The following is a 23,567-nucleotide window of genomic DNA, read 5'->3' on the forward strand; positions in this document are numbered from 1 at the left end:
GACTCAACTCCCAGGCTAACACAGAGTGTGTAGGAGTGCAGGGGGCATGTCAGACTGCCAAGCAGTCCAAATATTCATGCCCCTGCAAGTGCCTAACTCTGCAAATGTCAGCAGATATGAGCGAGTCCGTTCAAATGTGTTTACACCCAACACTACACTCCCCCATATTAAAAAGCCCTGTACAAATGAAATAAAAAGTATAACAATTTTTTTTTATTATTATTCACCATATAGCTGCCCGTATTTGTGCGTGTGTGCGTGGGTGTGCCCATTGCTTAGCTACAGTTAGCAATTTCGACATCAAAGAGCATAATAACAAATGTACATGCAAATCAAGCCAAATAGCGATAGTGTAGTGGTAGAGCCTTCGCACCAAGATGAGGCATTCACAGCTCTAGTCCCACCATTCCCCTTTCTATGTTATGTTATAAATCACTATATTAAATAATTCCTGACATATATGAATGAAATTTTATTAAAACGCATTGAAATGGCCAATGTATTAGCGAACAAAATGTATATATATAAATATAAGAAGGTGAGCAGCACTAAGGATATTGACATATAATTGCCCATAGCTAAGCAGCATTGTACCCAGCGCAATATAATTGCTCATAGCTAAGCAGCATTGTACCCAGCACAATATAGTTGACCATAGCTAAGCAGCGCTTTACCTAGCGCAATATAGTTGCCCAGAGCTAAGCAGCGCTTTACATAGCGCAATAGTTTTGCGCGGAGCTGTGCACTGCGCTAACCAGTAGGGCAACATCAGGCAACATGGAGCAATGTAGAGCAAAGTTGAGCAAAGTCGCCTAAACACAGTCACACCCCCTAGCCTGTCTGGACAGTAGTAAAATAAAAAGCAATGACAAGGCTCGAACCCGGGACATTATGCACCATAATCAAAGTACTGATTCACTAAGCCATGACAGCTTAGCATAACCATGCACTGTTAACATACATATACTTATAAATGAAAGTTTAACCATTGCTAAGCAGGTTTGCTGTTAGCCTAGAATTTTCAAAATTGGCCATTCACAAATAAGTGCGGGAAATGAGGCATATTTAAGCTCCATAAGTGGGAATACACACCATAACTGGTTGTAGCTCCCATCTGCAGTCAGAATGGCCGGTGCTGGAGAGGGTACTCGCTTTTGAGCGCAATGGTGGGGCATCGAGGAGTCAAAATACATGGTTTGGCTCCTTGTTCACCATCATGAGTCAAGACTCCTGCAGGGTCAGTTCCAAGGGACAGAGGTCAAAGTGGAGGCTTGGAACCGGTTAGCTCATGATCTCACCAGTGCCACAGGTGTCCTTCGGACTGGTGAGCAGGTCCGTCACCACCATGCAGACCTGAAGAGATGGAAATAGGACCAACTGAACTGATGGATACAGGAGGCCCTTGACATGCAAGAAGTCCCACTACTGAGTAGGTAGCCATGGAATGAAGTATGTAAGGCATGCTATTGTAGTCCATATAATGGATAGGTATGTCTCAATATCCCTTCATTTACTTCACAGCTGCAGGTGTCCGTGCTGCGAATCAGCAAGCTTATGCAGATAGGCTGCTAAGGCTGCACCACCAGGCAGGTTAGTAATTATTCTGCATGTATTATCATATAAAATAAGTGAGAGAGCATGAAAAAGAGTGTTGTAACCCATTAATAAAGGTATAATAAGTCTTGAATAAAGTATCTGCATGTATTGTAATATAAAATAAGTGAGAGAGTGTGAAAAAGTGTTGTAACCCATTAATAAAGGTATAATAAGTCTGGAATAAAAGTATTCTGCATGCACCAAACTATGAAATGAATGAGAGAGCCACTACAAAAGTGTGTAATGTAATTAATAAAAGTATAATTCCTGGACTGTGTCCATGTCACTTTCTTTGATATGTTGTTGTACCCTTGCATTATGGAAATAGTACAGTTGCATTAAGTGCTGTCAAGCCACACTTGTGTAGGTCCACATAAAGTGGATTAAGGGAATGCCAGTAGCTCTTAAGCATATATACAGTCCTCAACTGTTGGTTCATGGCTAGCAAGTACAGGTTAATCTGGCACATGAGTAGCTTCTGATTGTGTTCCACACAAATGTCAGTCTGCTGCTAGAAATGTAGGGGTCTGTGTAAATGTAGCTGATAAAGTCACCTGAAGACAGCCAGATATGTAGATATATGAATATAAATGAAATATATAAATACGTAGCAGTAACATCTGCATCTTGAACAGTTTGTATGTCAGATACAGGTCAGGTAAATAAACAACTATCAAAACCCATTTCACAATTTAATGGACACTGCCTTGTGTAATACATGTAGGGGATATATATCTGCAGTCAGCAGGAATGTAGAGTAAAGTTATAAGTATATATAAGTTGTTAATGGAGTGATCTTTTTACACCCTACTTTATGGTCATAAATAATGCCATTCCACACCTAAATGGGTATGTGTAATCTGAAAAACTTTGTTGGGACATATGTCCTATTGGTTCATAAATATCTGCATGTACTTTGATGCATGTGCCCTGTTCACATACCACAATCTTGGTGGCCTGTTGCCACCAATCAACCCCGCATGCTGTTGGAATATCCACTGTTGTTCTAAACATGCATGTGTTATGCCTGCTGTTCAACTGTTGGAATTCTTGTGTGTTGGGTTAATGGGAATACTACTGCATGCTGTTACAACTAATTTGGAATGCAGTTGTCTGTTACTAACTCATGTTGTCATTAAATCCTGCTAAACATAGAATGTATGGGAAGGCCGTCCCAGTGGACCCTCCTCTCCCACCTCAGCTGGCGATGACACCTGGCACCAGCATGTCCGATGCCCAGCCCGGGACCTCCTCCTCCGGTGGCCCTGTGCCACCTTCGGGTGGAAGTGCTGCAGGGGATGGGGCTCATCCCCCCGTGCAAGCGTGGCCGGAGGAGGGACACCTCTCAGCCTCCGAACGGTCCGGGCTGTGGTGCATAGGGAGATCAAGCGTTCAGTCACTGATCCTCTACGCTAGCTCGAGGCAAGAGTGGCATGACTCACGGATGAGCCTGCCCCTCCTATGCAGCCCCCAGCACAGCCACCCTCCGGGATGTGAAGGTGCAGTGGTGACTGCCCATGGATGGGGATGTCAGTTTCACTGTTGCCATCTGTGGGCTCATGGGCTTGCGATTTCCAAACACCCTTCCCCATCAATGGTTTTCACCCACCCCACCTGTCATATTCCGCCCCTGTATGCATCTTGTTTGTCTTGTCTGTTTACCTCCCCAACCTACCTCTCCAAATATACCTACTTCCCCTACCCTACATACCACTCTCACCTGACAAAAAAAAGGGGCAATCTGCGCCCACAAAAAATTACGCCCCATACATAGCTGCCCATTTTGTACACATGTCCACTGGACACATAAACTGAAATTTAATTGGCAGTACAACATACTTTGTTGTCCTCACCCCTCTCTCAGGGGTGGAAGGTTTCAAAATTCCATCCAAATTATTAGTATATGCACAGCTGTTGCTGTTAAAGAAATGGGCAGCTATGGACCTTCCCTACACCCATCCTGCACATCCTGAGCTGTTTTCCCTACTGTCTTGCCCTCTTTGTGCCACTTTTTCACCACTTTCCTATCTCCCCATTTTCTTTTCTTTCAAAGAAATTAGCGCGGGGGTTAGCGGGAGTAAGCACTTTTAAGCAGTAGTTAGCGGGCTTGTGTGAGTGTGTGCATGTCTGCGCTTAGCTAAGTATTGCTAAGCGTCGCACAAACCCGCGCAAACCCGCTTACAACTGCTTAAAAGTGCCTTAGTCACTCTGCATGTGAGGGGCATTCTTCTGCTCAGCAGCAAAATCAAACACCGCTGCCAGTCTCGAGCCCTGGACCTTGGACACACTAGACTCCATGAAGTACCACTAGGCCACAGTAGATATACAGCAAGATGTTGCTGAAATATATATATCATGCATCAGAATGTGTGAATATAAAGGAAAGGTAGGAATGCCATAACACAAAACCTGTTCTGTGGAACTATACCAGCAGTTGTTGTGGAACTGCATTACATGACTGTGATAACAGAACCAGACATTCTAGCAGTAAATACTGTTGCAGCAGCACTTCACAACCCCCACACAGTATCATAGCAGGACAATCCCCACACAAATGTACAAAATACTAGTGTGTTCAAGGTACAGCAAGGATGTGGGTAGGCATACTCACTACTGGAATTGTCCAGTTTCATGAGCATCCTGTGATAATGTCAACAAAATAAAAAGCACAAACACTGCAGAAGTGAGTACATTAATATCCACAGTATAGATGTACCCAAACAGTTCATGTGCCAAATGGAAACATCTCAATAACTACATATGTATGGCAGCTAATTGTAGATGTTGTAAAGAAACTCCATACTCCCATGTATCTTGTGTTAGCATTTCTAGGGGTGAGTACAATTCTACACTGTCAACTGTGTACTGGGAGAGGCAACATTCAGGACTGAGTACAACATACAATAACTGGCTACACCCTAAGCAACATTTAGAAGACTTACACTACGGTGTCCACAGCAAACAAGCATGGGCCCCACTTTGGAAAGCTGAAAGGCCTATGCCTACCTGACCTAGCAATTTATAGCATTGGGTTGCTATGACAGTGAGTACTGCAATTACCACACAGCAGGCTGCATGCAATTACCAAATGGTGGCCACCAATTGGTGCAGAGGCCATCACATGCACATGTGCAGATGCCTCTAAAAGCAGCCTGTACTTGCTGTCCACACATGCAATCATTTCATTGCAGCCACGGAGAGAGAGAGAGAGATAGCAATAAAGCAAGCAAGCAAGAAAGCCAGAAAGCAAGACAGAGAGACACAGACAGACACACAGACACCGGCAATAACAACAGCAACAGCCACAGCAACAGGAAAAAAAAATAAAAAAAATATATATAAAATTATTTGTTATTACTACACATATGGAAATTAATAATACAAACCCATACAAAGTAAAGGTATGTAACTGATATGTATTTACTGGCATGTAGTAGATGTTTTTGAAGAGTACTCTACATACTTTGAATCATCCATATGTGGCAGTGGTACATATCTATGCACAGATGCCCTGCATAACTACTGCCATGAAGAAATCAGTGTGTAGGTGTGTGCAGTGGGATATGACTGTGATATATGTAGTTCAGCATTAAATGTCAAACATCTGATCCATGTTATCTCTGTTCTGTACAGTAGTGTGTACAATGGTTGTTTGGGGGAGTAGTGCATACAGTTATATAAACAAGGATGTGACAGAGTAACAAATGCATGATAGTCATATTAACGTGTAGCTTAGCATTGGCAACAGCTGTACCAGGCTAGTATGCTAATCTAGCATTTGCAGCTATATATACACCCTCTGATATTACTGTGTGCTCACATGTGACATCTGTTCATGTTGCAGCAAGGCCCAGCAGGTCAGTTGTGAGGTCCATGGACTTACAACAGTGTGGACCATGTGTGTGTATGGCACACACATACGGAGAGATCTGTGTGTGTCAGATATATCAGCATCTGTACATGTGCACAAAGCAAGGGACATACTGCAACTGTTTGTGAAGGGTGGACATATATATGTTGTTGAAGGTTGTTATGTGCATACTTCTATGTAGGCTGTAGTGTGTGGCAAACAAGACAGCATACAGTGCTGGTATATGACATGTGGTGGTTAAACACTGTGGTTATGAATTGTCAGGTTTGCAGTGTTGCAGCCAGTGAGGCCTGCTAAAGCTATATGTGCTAAGAACACCTTAAATGCATTCCGCACAACACTGTGCTATATTAGTACATAACAGTATACCTCGCAACCTTTGCATAATTGATATTCCCACCATGAAAGGTGGACAGTATATGTGCCTATATGGCTATCTATATGTACACCAATGTGTGTTCATATTTAAGTGTTTGTATATATATATATATATAGAGAGAGAGAGAGAGAAAGAGAGAGAGAGAGAGACAGGGTCATATTTACTGTGACAGATGGCTGGTGACAAAGCCATGGATCCAAGCTCAATGTTGAAACTGCATTGGCATCCCTCCTGGCAAAAACTCCGTACCCATGAACTACCACATAGGTGGTAGTCTACTTAACACCGAAAGTGTGATGAGACCATGTGACACAGGTGGACTGTAATCTCCCCTTCGATAATCACAGTGACACACTAGTCATGTAATCTGTCTACCTGTCACACCTCATCACAAAATGTGTGTCATCCAGGGGAAATATAGGTCAGTGTTCCCCTCAGCTCATCACACATAAAGCCCATTATAGAGGATAATGCCCCATGTGGTCTGTACCTCACAAGATATCCACAGCAACTGGAAATGAGAAAGACATACCTCACAAAGAGTAATACCAGCCTCAAACAGATGCCCTATGCAGACTACTTCACAAACCCACAACTACACTGTGTTGCATACCGCCTAACCAGAGGTGACCTCTGCCTAACATACTAAGCTATGTTAAAACCAGAGCTGTTGGACATGCTGCATGTAAACAGATCACAATCTCTATGTGCTACACGCTCTAGGGACCAAAACCTTCTGACCACATCAAAAAGCACATGCTGGAGGGACAGATTTCCATCTCAGAGACATCCCATACTCCATAACAAACCAACTATCCATAGCAAACAAAGCTCCTAATTAGCAGTAGTCATAAATATTCATGAAGATTGTATGGGCGATAGTGAATACACCCAGGCAATCACCTCTGTGTCTCTGCTTGACAGGGCCACGTGAAATGCAATGACCTGTGTGTCAAAGGCCAGGGTAGCGTATGGCTAGGCTTCTATAGGCCCTAGGGCCAATAGCCTCTTACCTACCTATGAAGTGATACACACCCACATGTACTTGTTGCAATAATTGCTATGTGAGTTTGACTGAGTGTGATGGTGAATGTGTTTGTGAATGTGTCAGAGTTTGGTTTATGTGTGATAGCTTAGTGGGAAACTGTTTCTGTCATGGTATTATGTGTCCTAGCTGTGATCCCAGCAAAAGATGTGTCTGCAATTGCTAGGCTGAAAAAGCAGTATGCCATACATTCTGACATAGTCCCTTGTTGTCGACTGGGGTGCCCATTGTAGGCCAAAGCAGTACATACATGCTTATTGAGTGTTACTGCTGGCGAATCCACCCCTGTATGAACTGTAGTACTACTTGAGGCTGTATGCCTAAACAGCACAGTATGGTGTACGTCCACATTGATTGGAACCACTGTTCCATGTGCTCCCTGTAGTCCTCACAGATTACATACCTCAGGCATATGGTCTCATAAGTACTGACACACAGTACTGTAAGATACACAGGTAAAGGTCACCTGTGTTGCCATACCTATGTATCTGATATGTATGTCTGATGTGTGTGTGTGTGTATGGCTATACCATGGCCTCAGTCATATGTGTGTTACAGGATGTAGGTGCGTACCTAGCAACATGTATAGTGTAGTATAGCAGTATGCCACCTATATTCACGAATGTGCACATATGTTAGGCAGGGGTCTGCCATCAACGACTAGTGTGGTATACCAGTGATACTGTCACTGAACTTTACAATCATTGCAATGGATTACACTTTTCATGATGCATTAGCATGATATATACCTCCTGTGTCTAGGTTGTGCATTGTGTCACATACAGTGTGCCATGTACTGTTGTATAGTATTACATACTGTTGTAAGTTCGTTGCTGAGCAAAACATGGTTTGATATATAGAGTGTGCCAGGTACTGTCAGGCAGTTGTGGGTTGAGTACTGACGTGTTTTTGAAAGTGTGTATCCTCTGACAACCAATAGGTTGCTATATATGGCAGTTAATTGATATCTGTACATAAGAAATGTACGTGTGCCTCATGACTTGCTCACACATATTGTTTCATTGTCTTCCAGGGCTATGCCCCACCATCATAATCCCGCCTATTGCATGGCAGAGGAAGAGGTAATAACATCCATCCTGGTGCAGCAGTATGCCCTGCTGTTCTCCAGAACCAGCCAGGACCAGCATGAGCGGACTGCGCTGTGGCAAGAGCTTGTCCGTCGGGTAAATGACATAGGCATGCATAACCGGACATATGAGCAGGTACGCTATCACTGCAGTGATTTAATAAGACATGTCTGGCCGCGTGCATCTGATATCCGCAGACAGCATCTTGCCACAGGTGGGGGGGTAGCCATCCATCCCCCCCTCACCAGAGTGGAGGAGCTGCTCCTGAGCCAGGTGGCTCCTGGCCAACAACAACCCCAACAACTAACGTGTGTCATCATGGAGGCCAGAGTCACCCAGCAAGCTGAAATGGAGCATGCAGGTAACAAGACATAGCTGTAGACTGCTGTTACCTGAATTGTAAGAGCATGCTTATGTGAGATGTGTACTGTGTAGTTAGACGATGTGGTGCCCAGTGTTGTGCAATGGTAATAATTAGGAATACAATCTGTATGCCTGTGACTGTCAACCATTGTACTACTGTACGATTGCAAACACACAGTAGCAATGCAACACCTGTTGCCATTGACAAAGTGTCTCGTATCCTTGTAGGTCCCTCTGGTGTGACAGCAAGGTAGCCTACCCATGCTGGTGAGTGTGTTCTACCTTTAATACTGCTAATTAAATGTGCATATCATAGGTGAGGTGTAGACCATGTACACGTAACACACATACGCATAATGCATGCTGTGCGTGTTTGCTGTGTAACTATGCACATCCCAGTAACGTGGGTAGCTGCCTATAACACATACAATACACAGAGCATTCCACACAATTGTGGCAATACTGATGTGGACATTGGATAGGCAGAGTCAATACACATGCACACAACATACACAACACTGTCATACGCAGTACACGTTAACATGCTACACATGGTGTATTCAGACGCCCGCTGTAAGGTCACACCACAGTATCCCACACTTCATCCACACAGCACACATAATATACCTGAGGGGTAGATGCCTCACATGTGTCTGCGTGACACACTTTGACACATTACACATTCATGGTAGGCAATGCCCCCTATTGTGCACCTTACAAACCCATGTAACAACTGGCTGTGAAATGGTGACTGTAGCCATGGTACTGCATTTCTGGTACAGCATGGTATGTGAAGGTGTGGCACACATTAGTAGTGTTGTGTGAACACATGATGCTGCATAATGATGGCTCATGGTAGTACACCCCATCCAGTTACAGTGACCACAGTACTACACATAGCATTACCTGCTATGCACATCAGTGTTGTGTGTGTGCAAACATAGGCACCTATATACACAATATGCATAGCAATCACCATTTGTACAAAGTGACACTTATATGTCATGTAATGCTATTGAGTGTATAGGTCACATGACACACACTGTGTCTGTGTGATGTTTAATGTTGCAGTTGTGTTGTAGCATGCCATGTCATGTCTGGCACTGGCATGTCCACAATATGTCCGACACTCACCATAACCACTGCACAATGGACATGTTGAGCAATGGTATCCCATCAGGTTAACATGCACCACTCATCCTGTGTGTATACATAGCATGCATGTGCTAATCATGTGTCCACAATTATCTGCTGAAGATACAGATGCTCTAATCTGAAATGGATATCTATGTGACACACAGATACACATCCAGCCAAGGTATGTATACCTGTGAGAGATGGTGCACAGAACATTGCACAACTTATAATACTTGCACAGCACTGCCGTGTCCATGTACACAGTGTGTTCCATGGTGAGGCCAATCACTGAACAACAACACACATGTATCAAAGACATGTATACTGTTAATGGCAAGGGCTGTCAACACCCGCACTGCATGCTGTTGTGAAACACTCGTCCTGCATGCTAACACGTGTGATATAACTGCTTGCCTTGTGATACTGTAGCCCATCCTCACCCACTATTGAGTAGGTTCTGGACTGCTGGTGGTGTGTGTGTGTGTGTGTGTGTGTGTGTGTGTGTGTGTGTGTGTGTGTGTGTGTGTGTGTGTGTGTGTGTGTGTGTGTGTGTGTGTGTGTGTTTTAGTGATGAGTGCATTTGTGTGCATATGTGCATGTATGCAAGTGTTCATGTGTGCATGTGTGCATGTGTTCATGTGTGCATATGTGCATGTATCCATCTGTGCATGTGTGCATGTGTTCATGTGTTCATGTGTGCATGTGTTCATGTGTGCATGTGTGCATGTGTCCATGTGTGCATGTGTGCATGTGTGCCAACATCATTTACAGGTCGTAAAGTGTGTTTCCTGTCTCCCTCTCACAGGTGCTGACCTTGGGCTGGTTCACTGCAGCAGGGAAACTGATGTCACCGGGCAAAACAGTGATACTGATGATAGGTGTGTTGAGGCACAGGCATGTTTGCCAGGGTCTGTCGTTGGGCCACCAATCGACAGTACACAGCTGTCCACCCCATCAATGCATACAGTCATACTGCCAATACATCATTCACCAATGCCCATAGCTGAGGGGCAGTGTACAGTTGGCATTGGCCAGGACAGTGTGGTATCCATGGCACATGCATCCCAACACAGCAGCCATACCCAGATGTCTGGAAGGGTACCACATAGGCAGATGTCCAGGGGTTCTCATAGGAGCACTGCTGCTCATCATGCCACTGGCAGATGTGTCACAGGTCTGACAACATCACGCATGTTCCAGGCTGTCATGGAGGCACAGGCACGTATGGAACGGTACACCAGACAGGGACTAAGGACACAGAGGGCACATAACACCACTGTCATTGACAGTATCCATGACCTAGCAGGTGCCATCTGTCACAGAGGTCACTGATAGACGTTGGGGAGAGACATTAGATATCCTCCGCAATGTCATGTCCATGTGTCAGGACAGTGCGGGATGGTTGAATCATTGATGTGGACATAAGCCAGCAACATCAGCAGCTGGCAGTCACCATGGACATCTCTCAAGCCACAGCCGTTCCCGTAGTGCCAGTACCAGCCGCGTGAATGTTGGGTGTGGGCTGTCCATAGAACATCCTAGAAGACCACATGCACGTGGCTTTGGACAGTCCCAGCAGAGACCTGTGTCCAGTGTACATCCATCCACCTCTGGGGATAGTACCCAGTCTGGCTTAGTACCTGATAGTGTCAGTAGCATCCCTGCCAGGCACAGGTACCATATCCATGGCCAGAGACAGTGATCTGTGAAGCCTCGCAGGTACAGTCTGTGGCTGTCCCACTAATACATGTATATGGCAGCCACATGCTGGAACTGTGTGCACGCAGACATACACACATACTCCAGACACCTAGGGCTAACAATTACCCACACACATTACATCAACATTGGCCCATTCCAGTATTCTTGCCCCTCACAGACACGCACACACACACACACACACACACACACACACACACACACACACACACACACACACATACATGTCAATTGGAAGGCTCACTGTAGGCCTCTGGCAAACCAACAGCACACCCTGTGCATATGATGAAACCTGTACCGCCTCCTGTCATCTGTAACATCGATGCAGGGACAGGCTACCATGGTGCTGATGCACAGGGTGTCTTTATAGCAGTAAAGCAATGTTAGCATGTTGTCAGCAGTACAATGTAATGATATGCTTGAAGGTGTAGCTAAGCAGGCATGATACATTAATGCTATGATTGTCATTGTAGTGTTGTTTACACCAGTGTTGGTTCCAATTGTGTATTGTCCGGACACGTGCCACTTGGCTGATGTGTACAGTATTGGCAGCATGTGTTAGAGAGTGGACAGTATGTGTGGGATGTGTGTAGCACAGATTTGCAGGTGTACAGTTGTGAACATGCTGGAGGTGCACTGTCTGCATGTACGTGCATAGTGGACACATGGCCAGGGTGACATGCTCTGTATTACACAGTAACACTCCATAGTTTCTATTGGTGGCCAGTATGCATTGTACTGCACACATTTCGGAACCTGACTACACGTGTGTATGACATGGTTTGACACTGTGCTGTGGGTGATACTGTTACTATCTGTCATTGTTTTGCATTCTGGTAGTATACATCACTTCCACAGCCTGACCATAACCAATCATTAGATGATGTCTTGCCAACCGACACACAGATGTAGGACACACAGCTACATTTGGATCATTCAGGTACTATACTATGCCAGTGACCACTGGTATTCACCTGCACCCATTACTGACACCACTCTTGTTTGGCATACAGCTCTCTTAGGTACAAGCAATCACAGTAGGGATATGTCCGTCCACATCTAGTAATGCATACTGTGGCCTATAATGCATTCTCCAGATGACACACACATCCTGCACAAGGGTATCATACAGACAGATGCCTGTTGTCAAACCCATGCTGGAAAGCTGTAAGCCAAACTAAGCATAGTCATCCACCTTTACGGAACATAATATTCCCACAGTACCACATAGGTAGTGGCCAACAACATGATGAATAGGTACCGATGTGTACATGCAACCAAGTGTTATGTCATCTGTCCTTTGTTAATCACTTTTCCAAAGGTATGTTCAGATCCCTCGGTGGATCACATAAGCAATAAGGGGTCTGCATGCATAACCACAAAGGTTGTTCAACACCTGTTATGAATAGTCATCATTGACAGACTTTGCTGCGTTTGAACAGGTCTGACATATACCTCGGCCATACACCCTCACACACACATTCCAATAGTAACCGTAATGACTTTGTGTGACACAGATGACCTAGGTTTGGGATCACTGCAGTGGGTGGGCTTGTCACAAGCATACAGATGTGACCTAAGGTCTGGGAAGCAGCAGCACAGTCTGGCAAGGATGACAGCTGTGTTCTTGGAGAAAGCAGAGTTCCCACACATGCAATCATTGAGGTAACATGTGCATATATATATTTGCCACACAGCTAGCTCACATGTGCAATGCATACTGATATGTCATACAGTAGTAAAAGCAAAATCCACAACACATTGACCAACAGTGTCACACACACTCACCATGTGTAGGATTCAAATCCCTAAATAACTACTTCATGATACTAGAGAAGTATGCATTAACACAACATGCTATACACATTACTGGGACTTCTCTTTTCCACAGGTGTATTTGTAGGATGATGACATCATCAGACTTGACAATGGTTAGTTTACCACTTTTGAGGTGTTTCACTACTCCTCTAAAAAGTTGCTCCTTCCCAAGGAAACCAAACACGAACACACACACAGTTGTCCAGGGCAGGATTCAAACCCCTACCTAATTACTTCATGATACTAAAGGAGTACACATTAACACTATGCGCTATACACATTACTGGAAGTTATCTTTTCCACAGGTGTATTTGTAGGATGGTGACATCATCAGACTTGTCAAAGGTTAGTTTACCACTTTTGAGGTGTTTCACTACTCTCCTAAAAGGTTGCTCCTTCCCAAGGAGAACACACATGAGCAAACACGCACACACACAGTAGTCATGTGCAGGATTCAAACCCCTACCTAATTACTTCATGATTCTAGAGAAATACGCATTAACACAACATACTATACACATTACTGGGAGTTCTTTTTTCCACTGGTGTATTTGTAGGATGGTGACATCATCAGACTTGACAAAGGTTAGTTTACCACTTTTGAGGTGTTTCACTACTCTCCTAAAAGGTTGCTCTTTTCCAAGGAGGACACACACAGTTATCCAGTGCAAGATTCAAACCCCTATTTAACTCCTTCATGATACTAGAGGGGTACACATTAACACAACACACTATACACATTATGGGGAATTATTCTTTCCACAGGTATATTTGTAGGATGGTGACAACATCAGACTATACGATGTGGGTTACATTAGGTGACATTAGATGGGCTACATTGAAGGAATGTCTAAACACTTTGGGCATGTGATCATCAAAGGTGAGTTTACTATCTACCTGTGTCCCCAGGGCCATAATGACTTTCTCCGTACATGCTGGATTACCACCTATGTGGTAATTTGTGTGCACTCTGTTTTACCCAAAGGGGATGACTATGCATTCTTTGCCATTCGGCTTGAGGGCATAGTTTTGACACCAGGTATCTGTCTCTGGAAGACACTTCTGGAGGATGTCTGTGTCATCTGTACAGTCAATTATGGACCACAGTTACCATTCATCTGCAAACCTGTTCAGTCATACACCTGTCATGCTTCTCTGTACCTCTGAGCAGTATCTACTGAACAGGTGGAGTCCCACGACCAAGACCTGTGTGATGCCATTTGTGACTGGCTTAGAGTTGGACATGGTACCTGCAAGTATGAACATGTGTGTTTGATCTGTGAGCAACTTGGCCACCCATCCTGTGGCATAGCTCTTAATGTTCAAGCTGGTACACTTGTCCATGATGACAGAGTGGGGAATGGTGTAGTAAGCCCTTAGTGAGGTCCAGGTGTGCTGTGTGGACTACTTTCACCTCCATCTATGTTCATGGTAACTGTTTTAAATAACTCAACTAGGTTTGGGAGCCAGGCTCTGCCTTTAACAAGGCGAAGTTTTGTAGAGTCCAGTGTCTGGAGATCTCCACTGTCTCAGTGCATGGGTTCCATGACAATTGGCTCAATAGCTCTGTGGACCCGGCTGAGCAGACATGTTGGCCAATGGTTTCCAGGTTCTGTTTTGGCACACCCTTTGTGGAGCTGGATGACTGTTAGTGTATGCCATTCTTTGGGTACATAGCCTGTGGTACAGTTGAGTCTGGACAGTGAATGTAGATGAGTGTGTAGTTCCTTATGAGCCTAGTGTGAGACGCAGCCTCAGCATACAGTCACATTGTTGCTATGTTCTTAGCTTTGGTGAGGGCTGTCTTTACTTGCATGTCCATGATGTCTGGGTCTCTGCTTCCTTCTGTGATGGACACAGGCCCTTTTGGGGGTGATGGGGGGAGTTTACACTGAACTTGTACTCCTGGATGTGGGCAATGAAAGTTGGTTTGGTGTATTTCATTCCTTTTTTCAGTAGCTGACAGCATATTTGGAAGTTGATACCTACATGTCTGGTATAGCTACCGAAGGCTTTGTGGTTGTTATTCTTACATTCCTTGGCTATTTGTCTTTAGAAACCATCCTTGGATTATTTTATGAGCGATCATTGTTTCTTCATGATAATGATCAGTGATGCCTTTCCTTTAGTGAAGTTGGATTTATCATGTGTTTGTTTCCTCCTTCTCTTGTCTAGCTTATTTATGGACAACAAACACCTGCTTGTTGTCCTATTTTTGGAGGAGTGCATCTTGGTTTTATTTGTGATGTCTCATTCCATGCATCCCTGTAGATGCTCATATGATGCACTTGTAAATGATTCTGCAGACTGCATGCCATTATCCTATAGCAAGGGTCTTCAGAACGTTCTACTTTGGTCTTGGGAAGCGTGCAGTTTGCTTTTGCAGATGTCTTCACAGTGGTTTCATTGACTGGGTGTGGGGGTAGGATGTGGATGTCCAGTGTGATTACTTCAGGATCTGATATTCCCAGCAAGGGGTTTATCTCTGTTGTGGAACACTGGTACCCCATGTTGGTGATGATCATGTCCAGTATGTTGTCACCTGTAGTGGGCATGCTGCCAGCTGTTCCAGGGTGTTGGAGTTTCTTAACTGTAGAACACATTAGGCAAAGGACATTGTATATGAGTAATTCACACACTCAATGTTTGGGTAGTTGTAATCTCCTCATATAATGGTGTTTGATAGGACCTTTATATTTGCCATTGGTTCTCCAGAATACTGTGTGAGGTTTCTGAGACAAGGTACGTGATCTGTAGCAGGCTACAATCTGATGGGCAGCTTTGCCCAATGTTAGTTGCAATTGCATGGTCTAAAAGGCCTCATGCTGTGCCAGTAACCTGAAGTTGTGGATATCCATAAGGTGAATGGCTACACCCCTTCCTTTTGTATTTCCCTCGTGGTTTTGGGTCCAAAGGTCAGAGTGATTGTGAGTATTTTATGTGGATCATATCCAGCAGCTCTATGTTTGACATAGCTTTGTATGTTAGGCAGTAAACACCTCTGAGTAGGTGATATGCAAGGGAGTACGGATGGGGAATTTTGCAATGGTCTGTGTATGGCATGTATTTCAGGCCAATAATGCTCTTTGTGAGGTATTGCTGCTGGCTTTCCAGTTGTTGTAGTTGTCTTGTGAGGTACATAGCAACATTGGTGTTGTACTCTTTTATAGTTCTAGTGAGTGGTAAGTAGGGGGGAACATTGTCCTCTTTTATTCTGCATGAGACACATTTTGTGATGAGGTGTGCCACATAAGAGAATTTCCTGACTACTTATCACAGTTTTATCTACTGTCCACCTGTGACCCAGGGTCTGTTGTCACACTTACAGTGTGAGGTATACTACCACCTAAGTTATAGTTCTTGGCTACAGAGATTTTAACAAAGGTGATGATAATGCACCTTTTGGCATTGAGCTACAGCACATGGCTTGGACAACAGCCATCTGTCTCAGTGAGGCCCTTTTGTATGATGTCCACATCTTTAGTGTTTACAATGATGGCTCCTAGTTTGCAGTCCTCTGGAAACTTCAGTAGCCACAGACCTTCCATGTTAATGTTTAGTTCAGGGTAGTAGAGACTACACAGCCTGGGAAGTTATCTAGTCCCATGGCTGCTGTGATACTGGCTTTGGAGAGTGTTTTTTACCTGTGCAGCCGTGATGACAGCAACTTTGCAGTCTTCCATTATAGACATGTGCTCTTTCATGGGTGAGAGGGGGGTAAAGTTAACACTGATCCTATCTGCCAGGATGTTGCCAATATCAGTAGGCTCTGTACATTTAGTGCCATTGAGCTGTGACTCAGAACAGTTCTGAGTGTAACCATGACTTGGACCTGTCTGTTGGGCAGAGATCTCCTGCGTAGACAGTATGCAACTGAGTACATCTTGTGTTACATTCATTCTTGTTGCATGGGGCAACTATTTGAGGCCAGTAATCCTCTTGTTAAGGTACTTCATTGATCTTTCTAGCTGATGAACGTGCCTAGTCACATTCATCACAGGTGTGTTGTGGTACTCTCTGAGAGGTCTGATGACTGCTGAGTAGTGGCAACCTACTATGACCTATATGCGCAGACCTTGGCAGTTTGTGTGTACACATAGCAGGATTTTCAGACCACTTTGTGAATGTGTTTCTGGAAGTAGAGATGACTATACACATTTGTCCATGGATCCCTTATTATCACATCCGTATTTAGCCTGTGTGTGTGAGCATGCCCAGTATGACCTTTCAGTATGTTGTTGCCTGACATTTGCTTCATTTCTTTAAGTGTGTGAGCATGCCCGGTATGACCTTTCAGTGTGATGCTGAATGAAATCCACTACATTTGTTGGAGTGTGTGAGCACCACAGTATACACATTTATACTATATGTGGATGGTAAATCAAGGTGTATTTTTACAGCAGGCCTCACCTTTGTGTCATAGATCAACAGGGATCATGCTGTGCCTGCAGGGCTTCCATGAGACACTTTGCATAGACTTATGAATATTTCTACATACATGGGGGACAGCTATTCTTTGTACATTTCTACCCGTGGGCACACTGGATTGTTACTGTGGGTGTACATAGGATATGGGTTTCAACTGACACTTATACACATTTGCTGTGCCTGCACTGCTATGTACAGGACACCATTATAGTCTGTACTGCTGCCTATCATACTGGCTGGGGGCATACTACTGTACTACAGATCTTAGTGTCCATTGTCACATATATTAGCTTGCGCCTTCATAGCCTACACATCACATCACAATGCCTGGCCTGATGTTCTCTGTCTGCATAGGCATGTGGGTGAGGTTACCCATTTGCCTCATTAGGGGCATGATACAGCATTGCTTTGTGTTTGCATTAGTGTACAATTGTCCTGCTGTGTCTGTGCCACTGTAATGCTATCATGACTTAGTGGTTCAGAACTGTGACTATAGTGCACAGTATCCTGGGTTCAAGCCCTGTCACTGCTTTTTATTTTCATGCTGGCCAGACCAGACTGCTTAAGGAACAGTAAAGCAGTTATGAGCATGTTTAACTGACTTTGCTCAACCTTGCCCGACCTTGGCCAACATTGCACGAGCAATTTTGTTTACATATACTAGATATTGGTGACAGCTGCTTAGCACTGCTTTATATTGCTTAAAACATGGCAATCATGCCTCAGGTGGTGCTGCAGGGCTGCCTATGTTCGATGCACATACTACACTCCCTATACATGTTTGGAAACAGGTAGTGTCAAGTTAGGCATCCATTTTATTTTATGTGCGAGTCAGAGAGAGGTATAATTTCCAGGGTTCCTACTGAGCCAGTGTATGTGCTATGCGTTGCCTCTTTGCCAAGGCCAAGGCATACTGGGCATGCCTCCTTCTGCCTACTGGGGAAGGCTCAGGTTGTTCCTCCACTGAGTCACGCTGTGCCTGTGCAGGCCTTGACAATGGTGGGGGGCTGTTTGGCCCTGCCCCATGCTGTTCCTGCTACAGCTGTTTTTGCAGGATCATATTATGCAGCATGGCACATACCATGACAATTTGGGTACATGTAGTTGGTGAGTACTGCAAGGCTCCACCAGATGTGTCCAGGCATCGGAACCATGACTTGAGCATCCCAAACACACGCTTGATTACATTTCGTGTTTGTGCGTGTGCCTCATTATGGCATTCTTGTTCTGGTGTGTGTGCATTTCTGATGGGTGTCATCAGCCACGGCTCCAGTGCGTATCCAGCATCCCCCACTAGGTGACCGTCAGGGATGTCCCCATTGGCAAATGTCTGGTACAGCTGCATCAGATGCCAGATATTGGAATCATGGTAGCTTCCAGGGCAGCCAGCACGCACATTCAGTATTATGCCCTGGGCATCGCACATGACCTGGCAGTTGATGGAGTGGAAGCCCTTGCGGTTGATGTAGGCCCTACTCTGCTCACCGGCTGGTGCTTTGATGTGTATGTGCATGCAGTCAATTGCACCCACTACCTCAGGGCATTCCGCTATTTGCTGGAAGAGACACATATTGCTGGCCAATACCTCACGGGAATTGGGGAAATATACATGGTCACCGACATGTGCTGACATGGCATTCAGGAACTGGTGCAGTACCCTGGATGCTGATGCCTGTGAAATCCCCATCATATCACCAGTTCATCTCTGGAATGTACCTGTTGCTAGTATTCTTAGGCCAACACATACCTTGGTTTCCACTGGGATGGGTTCCCCTCTGTTGGTTCTGTGTGTGAGGCATGGCCTGCACAGTTCAACAATTTGCTGCAGGAGCTCTCTGTCCTCTCTATAGCGCCCCACTATCTCCAGCTCATGTAGCTCCTGGTAGGTTACCTGGGTCTGTACACTCTTCTCCGTCTCCTCACTGTGGGTTGCTCAGCAGCATTCACATTGGCACCACCCTCAGCATCTTGCACATGTCGCCTTATAAGAGCAATGGCTGCCCCTAACATTTTTATGTCTCAGTTTAAGCTTTTTAAGTTTTCACTTCTCTTTGTTGACTGCAGTGTTGCAATGTTTCTGAGAAAAACATGGGGGAATGTTGTTTGCAGAGTTTTAAGTGCTGGGCTGGGCTAGTGTACTGCCTGTGTAATTGGCTGATTCTGACTTGATTTCACCTGGCAGCTCTGCTAGTTCTTCTTGGTTAACTTCCTACCACTTCTTTTCTTTCCTTTTCCCTTTCTGTTTCCATAGGGGGCAGCGCAGCGCAAACAAGTGCAAACACGAGCACACGCACGCACACAGGCTTACACAAGCTTACACAGGCTTAGGCAGGTGCACATTCGTGTATACTGGGTTAGACGGCCGAACACAGGCTTACACGGGTGCACACCCGCGCACACAGCTTAGATGGGTTTACACGCCCGCACACGTGCGCACACAATGTAAGCAGCTTTGCAAGAAACTTTAGTGATAGCCGCGACGTACACCTTCGGTTTCTGGGTTTCAGTTTAAAAAACTGTAGACACACCTCTCCTAGTCCTGAGTAACTCACAGCAAAAACATGCCACTCTGCTCCAATAAGCTTACAGTCTTTTTGATACATACTCCCTCATGATGTCACCCATCTTCTACTCTGTTCCTCCCCTTATCCTACTCTTACACTCTAGGGACATGGTTCACATAGCAGGAAATATTGGGATTCACTATCCTTATCCTCATTTGCATAGGATTGCCTACTAATGATTGGTTACATCTCTCACACTGAGCTTCCCCCCTTAGCAACCACTACTCAGTAACCATGTTGTCTTCAGGCTGCCATTCACTTGCATGGCAGATGAATATTTTGAATTAAATCATATTTGTGGCTTTTAAATTCTTGATTTTGTGATTTTTTAGTGTGCCGCACGTTTGCGCGGCGCTGTGCTATGCTTAAACATTGGAGATCGAGGAAAAAAATTTATTTTTATTATTTTGCAATACATAAAAATGCCACTGGCCATATATTTGGCCATTGGCATGCTTCCTCAACTGGATGCATCCTTTATTTGGAGCTGTCATGGCTCCGGTTTGCTATATGCAGAACGTTACTCAGTTGCCAACCAAGTACATTTCTGCAAATAACACTACTCTTACTCGGACAGGTTAGTGTTTCCTGGATCGCGAATTACCTAATTTGCATAGCTTTCAGCAGCAAATGAGGTAATTTGCATAAACTAACCCTGTCCGTGCAAGAGTCGTTTTAGGAGCTCTCTTGCACGCCCCTGCCGGCTGTTCCTGGATCGCTCGGCAGACATGTTGGCTGCATGGAGTCTTACTCTACTCTTAGACTCCGTTCAAGCCTTCGTGAATCCAGCCCCATATCTATCCTACAAATTTCAGATTCTGAACTATAGTTAATTGATTTTATCCAGCTCAAGGAGTTGTAATAACAATAATAATAATATAGCCAGAGTAACCACTAATTATATGAAGCAGTGATACCAAATGATATAATGAAGAAGAGATATTAGCTATTGTTTACCTTAAACTGTCTGTATAAGTGAATGTTTCACTTAAATAAGCATTAATTATTATGAGATTAATCAATGGGGTATGATTAACTGCTGATAAAATGGGATTAATAGCTAACAAAAAGAGGGCATGTGAAAGAGGACAACCTTGACAAATTTTAGAGTCAGATACATTTATACAGATAAAGTATTTGACTATGGAAAAAAAAGTGCCAGATCAAATTATAAGTTCATATATAAGTGCTAGGCGAGCTGCCCTTGCAGACCATTTTAAGTCTAGCCAGTTTCCCTTTCTGTGCTTGAAATAACCTATCCCATTTGATTTTAGATTGTCCTTACCTATTGCATGGTTGATAATTATTTATTACCCCTAATGAAATTAACTGGGATAATATCATAGATAATTTGAGGGGACCCCTAATAAGAGCTGAGTAGAGTGGGACAATGGCATCCCTATATCTAGAAACAATCCTTTTGTTTATAAGTTGTGCAATATAGAAGGACTTTCTTACAACAAAGATACATGTTGGTCAAATGTTAGGTCACAGTCCACACATGTTCCCTAATTCCAAACAACTGGGTCAACTCTTAGGGGCATATTGCTGATGTGATAGTTCCCCAGGGTAGATGACTTCCCTAAGAATACTATAATGCATTTTTTGGCATTTATTTTCAGACCATGATTTTGACACCAGTTATTTGTTTGAAACAAACCTTCTTGCATTATAAAAATGTAATGGAATATTTAGCTTCTACGAAACAAAAAATAATCTTTATTTATGGAATGCCTTTTGAGCATCTAATGAGCATAAAGCTACATCAGCTGTGGATTTTATTTTTCTTTTCTTACAAAATAGCTGAATAGCTTGCAGAGTTTATCATAATTTTGATAGCAAAATTATATTACCCAACTTGATATTTTTGTATTAAAATAAGCTTAGTAAAGAAGAACTATGGATCAGAAGAATTTGCTGAAAGATAGATGATTAAGTTATGTATTCTTGAGCTAAGATCTTCAGCACAATATTTGTAAATCTCCGTAATTAATGAAACAACTTCAGGGGCTTTATTATCAGTAAAAGATTCAATCATTTCTTTTGTTGTTTTATGTTGCACAAAAAAATCTTTTTTTTTTCCTAAAGAAAAAGCAAACTGAATAACAAAATCATACATTACTTCCTTCTCATTTGTAAGACAACAGCCGTACACTTACTGAAGGTATTGTTACAGAATGAGTCTACCTGGAAATGCAAGTAGGACATCTTATCAAAATGAGGATAACATTGTACAACATGCTTACACAATCCAGTTTATTATTGCATATTAGGTTGGTTTATGACACTTTTCACTATGTATGTACTCAGTGCCATTTTATCACACAAGTTTACATATAATACACCATGGTCCACTGAATTCTCTTCAGGATCACTGAAGAAGGCAGACTGCGATTATGCCTAAAACTGATAGAAAAGCCTTTAGTGTTGTCTGGGATACACTTCAGTCACTTATCTTTATAAGGATTACTAGGCTTTAGTATCTGTTTTTACTACAAGAAATGTGTAGCACTGATGACCACATTACAGTGCAGCATTTGTTACTTTTCCTAGAAAGGTGTTCATATTATATTGAGTTCAAAGCAACAAAGCAGTGTGGTATCTCAGATGAACTGTAATTTTGTCCTATGAGAAAGTAGAGGACCCATGTATTGGGCAGTATGCATAATTAGTTATCAACAGGAAATATTGCCTTCCAGATGGAAATCGGAACTGATACTGTTTTTTCAAAGTTGTATAAGACTGTCAGAAAAATATGGCCAAGAGGTCATGCTCATTGTAACAGGTGCACTTAGTACTGTAAGGAATCAGCTGTTTATATAGCAAGGAGTAATAATGTAATCTGTCTCTAAGTCACGCACTAAATTGTTGAACACTATACATAAGAGAACCTGAAAGCTGCAAAAGTTATGTCACTTCCTCATCACTTTGTATGACTGCCAGATGTTGATAAGCAAACTGGAGGCATAGCCAAATGTTAAGATGGATACTGGCTGGGCCAAAATGCGCCATCATAAGCACTCTTACACCTTTGGGAATGGTCATAATGGCCCAGTCAGTGTACAACAAAACAATGCTTCCATTGCAACCAGTCAGTAAAATAATCCAAAACAAAAATGAAATGAACCGTAAGTCGGAGGATTCAGTTTATTAATGCACAAAAGATAGATTCTTTGTGTATTCTACCTTACAACTCATTGCATTTTTTCCCAGACAGTGTATCAGCTGAAGTCAGCACCAGAGCCATTAATCAAACTCATGTTATCTAGGTAATAGTCAGAGCATTTTTCTTCTATGCCACTGCAGTTGAACCAAATATTAATACTTAATTAGATTATATAATTATCTTCCAAGCTATATATCTAAAATGGGGGGAAGTCTAGCATGTTTATGCAGTACCACAAAAATACACATATATGTGCATCTATAACATTCATAAGGCAAACAAACAATAATATCACTTTCCTCTTTGGGTTTCATCTATTTATTATCATTCATAAAGGCATGTTCTTTTGATATGAACCTAAAATCATTTACCAAACCCCCTGTAGCAGTCAGT

The sequence above is a fragment of the Protopterus annectens genome, chromosome 3.part1, assembly GCF_019279795.1.
Source record: "Protopterus annectens isolate FY-2018-M chromosome 3.part1, PAN1.0, whole genome shotgun sequence".
Taxonomy (NCBI): domain Eukaryota; kingdom Metazoa; phylum Chordata; order Ceratodontiformes; family Protopteridae; genus Protopterus; species Protopterus annectens.